The following is a 9,375-nucleotide window of genomic DNA, read 5'->3' as shown; positions in this document are numbered from 1 at the left end:
TGGTGCTGTATACCCTGCAGATACTCTGCACACATTATTGATATAATACTCTCCTTGTTTGACCATAGTTTGGCTAGGCCAAAATCAGAGATTTTGGGACAAAAATCTTTATTCAAAATAATGTTTCATGCTTTATGTCAAAATGGAAAATCCTTATGTTCAACCACGGTGCAACCAATAGCGATAACGTACAAGGTTTTCCATTCGAGGCAACAGTCTGCATTCTCATATTCTTGAATAAATATGAATATGTCAAGTGAACCATTGGGTATGAAATATGAGAAATTTTACCCATACTAGCAATTTCATTTATAAAATCTTCTCCATTGCTTTTGGAATCTTTTACTAGTTTCACAGCAACAAGGCAACCATCAGGTAGTGTTCCTTTGTATACACAACCATATCCTCCTTTCCCTATTACTCTGCCAATAAGTTTGCCATTTTCTCGACCTGTGAATAACTATATTGCTTTGGTGCAAGTGAAGTGTAATTCCTCGTAAATGCCACCACATAAATATCCTCTCTACTATCTTTCTTCCAAAAGACCATTCTCTCTCACAGATTCATAGAATTATAGCAAAAAGTATCAAAAGTCCACCACAGCTTCTGAAATGCCTACATTAAAAAAAAAAAAAAAAAAAAAAAATTAGGTTGTACATTATATTTCATTTCTGTTGTTTAAAATTATAAAAATAATGATAAAAGAGCATGACATTATTTTACCTATTACCAAATTGTGCTTTGAAGAAGACTCTACAAGAGAGGGTAAAACTAAAATTTAGCAAGTCAGATAATGGAAAATCAATTTAAGGTACCTTAGGGACTCCATTAGTCGTTAGGTTCCATCATTTTATATATCTCTGTTTTTAAACAAACAGAGAAGATATCATGTTATATAATTGAAGTACGGTGTTATATAATATGTACTTTTAAAGTATTCATAGGCTTGCCAAGTGAAGAGATCACTTAGAATACGCATTCAATCCTTAGATTCAATGGAAAAAAATTCAAAAGCTCTTGAGAGCACTTATCTCCCATCTCACAATTAACATACAGGCCTTAGAGCCGGTCCATATTTTTGTGAGAGGGAGTAGCGATACTTCCAGGAGCATTGAAAATTTCCTTAGGTCAACCAAAGCTAGGTGAAATCACCTCTTAAAATATATTGTAATTCCTTACCAAAAAATGTCTATTGTTGGTTCCACATTTCCAAAGAACATAAATCCTCTCCTTCTTTTTCCTCACTTTTCCATTAAAGCCACTATCTATTTTTTTATTTATTTTTTAAAATTTTTAATCTAATGGAAAAAAAATAACGGCATATTATCATATTGTCTAATTGAACGTTATTAATATGAACCCACGAAAGGTTCCAAGATACAATAAAACAAAACCTAAACCCGGTCAAAGTATAGTAATAAAGTAAACGGTATGTAGTATGGTCTGTTATTTCATTTCGTCTCTAAAAACAATGAATCATAAAATTTATGGTATGAACCAAAGTGACCAACCTGTGTTTGTAAAGCAGACGAATTCATCAGAACTCACGTCGTAGCCACAGCGGCTACCGCTTTGACATTAATCATCACAACGATTGTCAGATTGTCATTCCATATCAACCCAAACCCAGCATCCACCGTCTTTATCAGATTCTCATTTGACTTTGTCATACTGGCTTGTAAATCGGTGGCATCGCTTTGAGAAATATGGAGTCCCACACTGACATTGCACATACGTTCCAAGTGTGGGGCTTTACTGGTGAAGCCAGGTAAGTTGCCTGCTGTACTCATTTCTCCTGCTGGGTAGAAATTATCAGTATTTGATCCTCCGGATACGCTGCAATTGAAATGGCGTGGAATACTGGCAGAGTCAGTTGTTGGGTATCTGAAGTGTAATTCAACAAGGTGGTATCTAATGAGGTGACGTTACGGAGCTCTTTTTGACAAACATCTCCCAATTAACCCGCTCTAACAGCTTTCACAGTACGTGTTCCCTCATTGATTTCCAGCACTCTGTATCCTGCGAAGAGATTTCGATATAAGCTACGTTGTCGTCTGTGCAGTTCAACTTGCTATCTGGATGGTCAACCCAAGAATGGATAGCTTATACTCCCAATATTACTTCCACCGCCAAAGGTTTTGCCGCAGTCGGTGTAATTGTCAGCCAAAGAAGATGATGGGGTCATGGATTGATAAGATTACAACAACAATCAAAATTAACTAACAAGGAGACTTTTTTGGAAGGATGGGGTTGCATTTTGTGAGCCCAAAAACAAAAAAAAGAAAAAAAAAACTCCAAAATGTAAAGCCCATTGATTTGCATACACTTTTTATCCGTGTTAAAATGTCATTTCTCCCAAACTGCTTTCGATAATGTACCAAAAATCAGCAAAATTTTATAGATTTTGCGTTAAATTATAACTCATTAGTCTACTTTTCCAATAAAGATGTTTCAAATTCCGTTGAGTTTTCAACAAATTAAACTCAATATAATTTGTTCACTTAAACGACTTGGTTGACTTGAACGAATTCATAATAGCGCGTCCAGTACTCTGTTTTTTTTTTCCTTTATTTTATTTTATTTTATTTTATCTTTTTTGGTACTCTGATGCAGCAATAATTTTATCTAAAATTGTAAAGATAACTGTACATTAGCCCCTGTATGAACTTGCTTACTAAATGATATTATTTTGCAGCAAAACTCCTGAATTTCAACACTATGTTAAAAGTGGAAGGTACTAAAGTTGTATTAAACCCAAAATCTTAAAACAAACATACAAAGACTGTCCAAATCATCATTATTAAACGTCAACATCGAAAGACTTTATAATCAAAACTAAATAAATTCATTACCTATTTCGTTTTTCTAGGGGATGTTGAAGTGTGGCCATTTTGCCACTTGATGGTGCATGTCACCGGCTAGCATGCACACCTTGGTATCAAATCCTTTCCTTTTATGAGTTTATATTTTTTTCTTTGTATGTTTTAATTTATGCAAGGTATATTTTGATAATGTTTTGTGCCTAAGTTATGTATGCAAAATTATAGGCAAAATTATGCACAAAAGAGTAGGAATGTTATGCTTGAAGTGCCTATGGTGCTGGATTCATAATTTCCAGCAACATAGTTCCACTATTTATCTTATATCTCAGGTCGCAAATGGAGTTTTGGGCTGAAATTTTGAGGGATGTCTACAGACATATATAGAAGACTATGGTTCAAATTGCAGGTCCAAATGACATGGGAAAGTCCATTTTCTATTCCAAACAGATTGCTGTATCTGATGGGCCCAGTATGCAGAGTATGGGTCAGCTTTGTAGCTGTTTGGCCCATGATCCGGTTCCAGAACTTTCCTAGCTCTTGGAACAATATTTATTGATGACCAAGGATGCTTCAAACCAAGTTTCATAAGCAGATACAAAGGAGAACTAAGTAGGTGAAGCTAGTTTGGTTGTTTACCCAAACTAGTTAAACAATAGGAACTTAGTTCAAAACCATGTGCCACTTTTTACTATATTTGGAATAGACATGTTGCAGCTGGTTTTTGACTTTTTTGTGTATGAAAAGTTAGGTGTTGACCATTTTACTTTTTAAATTTCAAATACTTTACTCATTTTGTAAGCTCACATGCTTGGCATGTGTGAACTAGTTGTAATTTCAAGCTTATATTGTAAAATGAATGAAATGGCTACACATCTAAGCCTTATTTTCAAAATCCAACGTGTTTCTCTTCTTCTTATCTCTTCTCCAACACCTTAGAACACTTTAGGAACCCTAAAATCCAGAAAACACCATAACCAAAACCTAAAAACACAACTCACACACAACCATTCCCAAGAGCATCACCAAAAGCTTGCTTGTTGCTAACACTTCAAGCTAGCTTGCTCTTGGTCATAACCTTCTCACCCCAACAAAGTGGTATCAGAGCAAGGCACATTTTTGTGAGATTTGTGAGGTTTTTGGGCTGGTTCGTTCCTTGAGAGTGAAGAGATACTTGAAAGCACAAATATATTTTCATATTCCTTCATACTAGAAAGCAACATTCACATGGCTTCTTCAAGTTTTTCAACTCCTTCTCCTCCTATCTTCAATGGGGAGAACTACAACATTTGGAGTATCAAGATGCAAGCCTACTTGAAGGCTTATGGTCTTTGGGAGGTCACCATAAATTCCCAAGAACCCGAGCCTTTGAGATAAGGGGCAACGGTCAACCAAATCAAGCACCATGAGGAGGAATTGGCTAAAGGTTTCAAGGCTCTCACCGCCATTCATTCTTGTATTAGTGATACCATTTTCACAAGGATAATGGCATGTGAGAGTGCCAAAGAAGCTTGGGACAAACTTCAAGATGAGTTCCAAGGAAGTGCAAGGACAAGGCAAATGCAAATCCTTAACCTAAGGAGGGAGTTTGAGACTATCAAGATGAAAGACAAAGAAACGGTTAAGGAGTTCACCACAAGGCTTCTTAATGTGGTGAATCAAATTAGGGTGCTAGGTGAAAGATTAAGTGACCAAAGGATTGTGGAGAAGGTGTTGGTCTCCTTGCCCGAGAGGTTTGAAGCTAAGATATCTTCATTGGAGGAGTCAAGGAACCTAAATGAAATTTCCTTGACCGAGTTGGTGAATGCCTTGCAAGCTACGGAGCAAAGGAGGAGGATTAGACATGAAGAATCAATGGAGGCTGCATTTATGTCTAAACAACATCAAAAGACACAAAATCAAAAGAAGAACAAGCTTAAGGTCATAAAGGAGAAAGGTGAAACTAGCAAACCCGAGAGGAAGTCCTATGAACCTTGTCACCATTGCAAGAAGAAAGGTCATCATCCAAGAAGGTGTTGGTGGAGGCCGGATGCATTTTGCCATAAATGCCAACAAAAGGGTCATATGGAGAAAGTATGCAAGGCTAACAAGAAAGATAAGCAACAAGCAAATGTTGCTAAATATAATGCAAGTGATAGTGAATCGGAAGAGTTGTTTGTTGCTACTTGTTTTAGTAGCATCAAGAATGATGAAGGATGGATCATTGATAGTGGAGCAACACACCATATGTCTCACAAGCATGAGTGGTTCACAAACTTGGATAGGAGCAGCCACAACAAAGTCAAAATTGGAAATGGAGCCTTGATGGAAGTGAAAGGCAAAGGAGATGTGGTGATACACAACACCAAAGGTATCAAAACTATCCATGATGTTCTTTATGTACCTTCTTTATGTGAGAACTTACTTAGTGTAGGTCAAATGCTTGAGAACAAATATGCATTACACTTCTCAAACATGACATGCACTATAGTTGATCCACATGGAAATGAATTAATGTGTGTTGGAATGAAGAACAAGAATTTTAGGTTGAATATGGATGAAAATGGTGCATCGGTTGCATTGAACACCAAAGTTGAGAACACCTCTCAACTTTGGCATAAAAGACTAGGCCATGCTAGCTTTAAGTCATTGGTAGGCACACATGAACTTGTTAGAGACATGCCATTGGTGGAGAAGCAAGAACATGTGTGTGAAGTGTGTCAAAAAGGAAAGCATACTAGGCTAGCATTTCAATCTTGTTCTTGGAGATCAAAGGAGAAGTTAGGACTTATACATTCGGATATTTGTGGTCCTATGAGTGTTCCATCCTTAAATGGCAGTAAGTATTTCATAACTTTCATTGATGATTACTCAAGAATGTGTTGGGTGTATTTCCTTGAAAGAAAATCACAAGCTTTGGAGAAGTTTGTAGAATTTATGAAGTTAGTGCAAAATCAATCCGGTTGCACTATAAAGGTGTTAAGGACGGACAATGGTGGGGAATACATAAGTGAGGCTTTCAAACAACTTTGTAAGGATCATGGTATAATTCATCAATTCACTACACCATACACACCACAACAAAATGGTGTGTGTGAAAGGAAGAACCGTACCATCATGGAGATGGCTAGATGTTTGTTGTTTGAAAGTGGCTTGCCAAAGAAGTTTTGGGCCGAAGGAGTTAATACATCCATCTACATCCAAAATAGGCTTTACTCCAAGTCTTTGAGGAGTAAAACCCCATTTGAGCTTTGGTTTGGATATAAGCCTTCTCTTGATCATCTAAGGGTATTTGGAAGCATTTGTTACATCCTAGTACCACAAGAGAAGAGAGGAAAGCTTGATGAAAGGTCACAAGTTGGTGTCTTGGTTGGCAATAGTGATGTGACCAAGAAACTTGTGATAAGTAGAGATGTGAAAGTTGATGAGGAAGCTAAATGGGTTTGTAGTAAGGAGGAGTTGGCTAGTATGGATGAAGACAATCGGCTTGAAGCTCATGATAATGATGAGGAACAAGGAAATGATGAAGGTGCTGCCCATGATGATGAATATGATGAGAATGAGCTAGAAATCTCCATAGGGGCTGATTTGGAGATTGGTGATGGTGTGAGAGGCACAAGACCTCTTAATGAGATTTATGAAAGGTGTAATGTGGCATTGAGTGATCCAATCAATGTCCATGAGGCTATGGCAAGAAAAGAGTGGAGACAAGCCATGCAAGATGAAATCGATGTGATAAACAAGAATGACACTTGGAGCTTGGTAACAAAACCGAAGGGAAAGAATGCTATTGGGGTGAAGTGGATCTTTAGCACCAAGTACAATCCGGATGGGTCCATAAATAAGCACAAGGCAAGGCTTGTTGTCAAAGGATATGCACAACAAGCCGGTGTGGATTATGGAGAGACTTTTGCACCGGTTGCAAGGATGGAAACCATAAGACTTCTTCTTGCAATTTCGGCACAAAAGTCTTGGAAAGTATATCACCTTGATGTGAAGTCAGCCTTCTTGAATGGAATATTGAAGGAGGAGGTCTATGTTGTGCAACCCGAAGGTTTTGTGAAGAAAGGAAGTGAAGAGAATGTATACAAGCTACACAAGGCCTTGTATGGCCTTAAACAAGCTCCTAGAGCATGGTATGCCAAGATAGATGGTTTTTTAACAAAGCATGGATTTAGGAGGAGTCCTAATGAGCCTACATTGTATATTAGGACTCATGGTTGCATGGTGTTGGTGTCTCTTTATGTTGATGACCTTCTAGTGACCGGTGGTAATGAGAAAGAAGTGAGCAATTTCAAAAGTGAGCTAGAATTGAACTTTGAGATGTCCAGCCTTGGAGAGATGAAATACTTTCTTGGAATTGAAATTGTCCAATCATCCAAGGGCATCTTCATATCTCAAGAAAGCTATGTGAAGGAGTTGCTCAAGAAGTTTGACATGGAAGATTGTAATAGCGTTGCCACACCTATGAATGAAGGCACCAAGTTGGTGAAGGATGATGATTCTCCAAAGGTAAATCCTTCCATCTATAGAAGTTTAATTGGTAGCCTTTTATATGTATGCTCTACTAGACCGGATATCATGTTTAGTGTGGCTGTTTTGTCAAGATTTATGCATAGTCCATCACAAAATCATCTTAGTTGTGCAAAAAGAATCCTAAGGTATTTGAAAGGTACTAGTGATTTTGGTATATGGTACAAGGATGGCATGAATGAAGCTTTGCTTGGTTATAGTGATAGTGATTGGGCTGGTTCTTTGGATGATAGCAAGAGCACATCGGGCTACATTTACACTCTTGGAAATGGTCCTTTCTCATGGAATTCCAAGAAGCAACAAACCGTTGCACAAAGCACCGCGGAAGCCGAGTATATTGCTTGCTCAAGTTGTGCTAATCAAGGTGTTTGGCTTAGGAAATTATTGGAGGACTTGAGCTTGAAGCAAGAGGAAGCCACGATGATATTGTGTGGCAATACTTCAGCAATAGCAATTGCACAAAATCCAGTCCAACATGGGAGGACCAAGCATATACCGGTCAAGTATCATTCCTTAAGGGAATTTGAAGCAAGTGGTGAAGTGAAGTTGGAGTATGTGACTTCCGAGGAGAACTTGGCGGATATCTTCACCAAGCCATTGGGAAAGAAGAGATTTGAGATATTGAGAGGACTTCTCAATGTCTCATACAAAATTTCCAAGGAGGAGTGTTGAAGTGTGGCAATTTTGCCACTTGATGGTGCATGTCACCGGCTAGCATGTACACCTTGGTATCAAATCCTTTCCTTTTATGAGTTTATATTTTTTTTTGTATGTTTTAATTTATGCAAGGTATATTTTGATAATGTTTTGTGCCTAAGTTATGTATGCAAAATTATAGGCAAAATTATGCACAAAAGAGTAGGAATGTTATGCTTGAAGTGCCTATGGTGCTGGATTCATAATTTCCAGCAACATAGTTCCACTATTTATCTTATATCTCAGGTCTCAAATGGAGTTTTGGGCTGAAATTTGGAGGGATGTCTACAGACATATATAGAAGACTATGGTTCAAATTGCAGGTCCAAATGACATGGGAAAGTCCATTTTCTATTCCAAACAGATTGCTGTATCTGATGGGCCCAGTATGCAGAGTATGGGTCAGCTTTGGAGCTGTTTGGCCCATGATCCGGTTCCAGAACTTTCCTAGCTCTTGGAACAATATTTATTGATGACCAAGGATGCTTAAAACCAAGTTTCATAAGCAGATACAAAGGGGAACTAAGTAGGTGAAGCTAGTTTGGTTGTTTACCCAAACTAGTTAAACAATAGGAACTTAGTTCAAAACCATGTGCCACTTTTTACTATATTTGGAATAGACATGTTGCAGCTGGTTTTTGACTTTTTTGTGTATGAAAAGTTAGGTGTTGACCATTTTACTTTTTAAATTTCAAATACTTTACTCATTTTGTAAGCTCACATGCTTGGCATGTGTGAACTAGTTGTAATTTCAAGCTTATATTGTAAAATGAATGAAATGGCTACACATCTAAGCCTTATTTTCAAAAGCCAACGTGTTCCTCTTCTTCTTATCTCTTCTCCAACACCTTAGAACACTTTAGGAACCCTAAAAACTAGAAAACACCATAACCAAAACCTAAAAACGCAACTCACATACAACCATTCCTAAGAGCATCACCAAAAGCTTGCTTGTTGCTAACACTTCAAGCTAGCTTGCTCTTGGTCATAACCTTCTCACCCCAACAGGGGATGTTGCCATGTAACGTACATCACATTTCTTTTGAATGTTTCCTAGTCTTTGGATGTCTTTCAACGAGTCTCAAGCCACACCTAACAATCGCACCTATATGCAAGCAAACCAAGGAAATTGCTGGCCCCAACCACACCCACCCACACCACCCCCTCCCCCCCCCCCCCCCCCCCCCCAAAAAAAAAAAAAAGTCAACAATACTTATGGAAATTTCCAATTTGCCAAGGTCTGTACAAAAAATTTTAGATGTTCAGTTGATACAAAAAATAGCCCCCAAAGCTACATCAACCGGGATCAACATTCAAATTCATTTGCCAGCCCCTGGATTTGGAACTG

General features: G+C 37.9%; 1 long non-coding RNA gene across 1 annotated transcript; it reads right to left on the bottom strand.

Moving 5' to 3' along the window:
- Nucleotides 1–252: 252 nt before the first annotated feature.
- LOC132803356 (uncharacterized) lies at nucleotides 253–2,176 on the bottom strand. Its single transcript, XR_009638524.1, has 2 exons — nucleotides 1,512–2,176; nucleotides 253–615 (listed from the first exon to the last, which is right to left on the bottom strand). It is a non-coding gene; the product is annotated as an uncharacterized LOC132803356 (long non-coding RNA).
- Nucleotides 2,177–9,375: the final 7,199 nt, after the last annotated feature.

The sequence above is a fragment of the Ziziphus jujuba genome, chromosome 4, assembly GCF_031755915.1.
Source record: "Ziziphus jujuba cultivar Dongzao chromosome 4, ASM3175591v1".
Lineage (NCBI taxonomy): Eukaryota > Viridiplantae > Streptophyta > Magnoliopsida > Rosales > Rhamnaceae > Ziziphus > Ziziphus jujuba.
The sequence above is the reverse complement of the archived record's forward strand: the minus strand, read 5'-3'. Positions and strand labels throughout refer to the sequence as shown.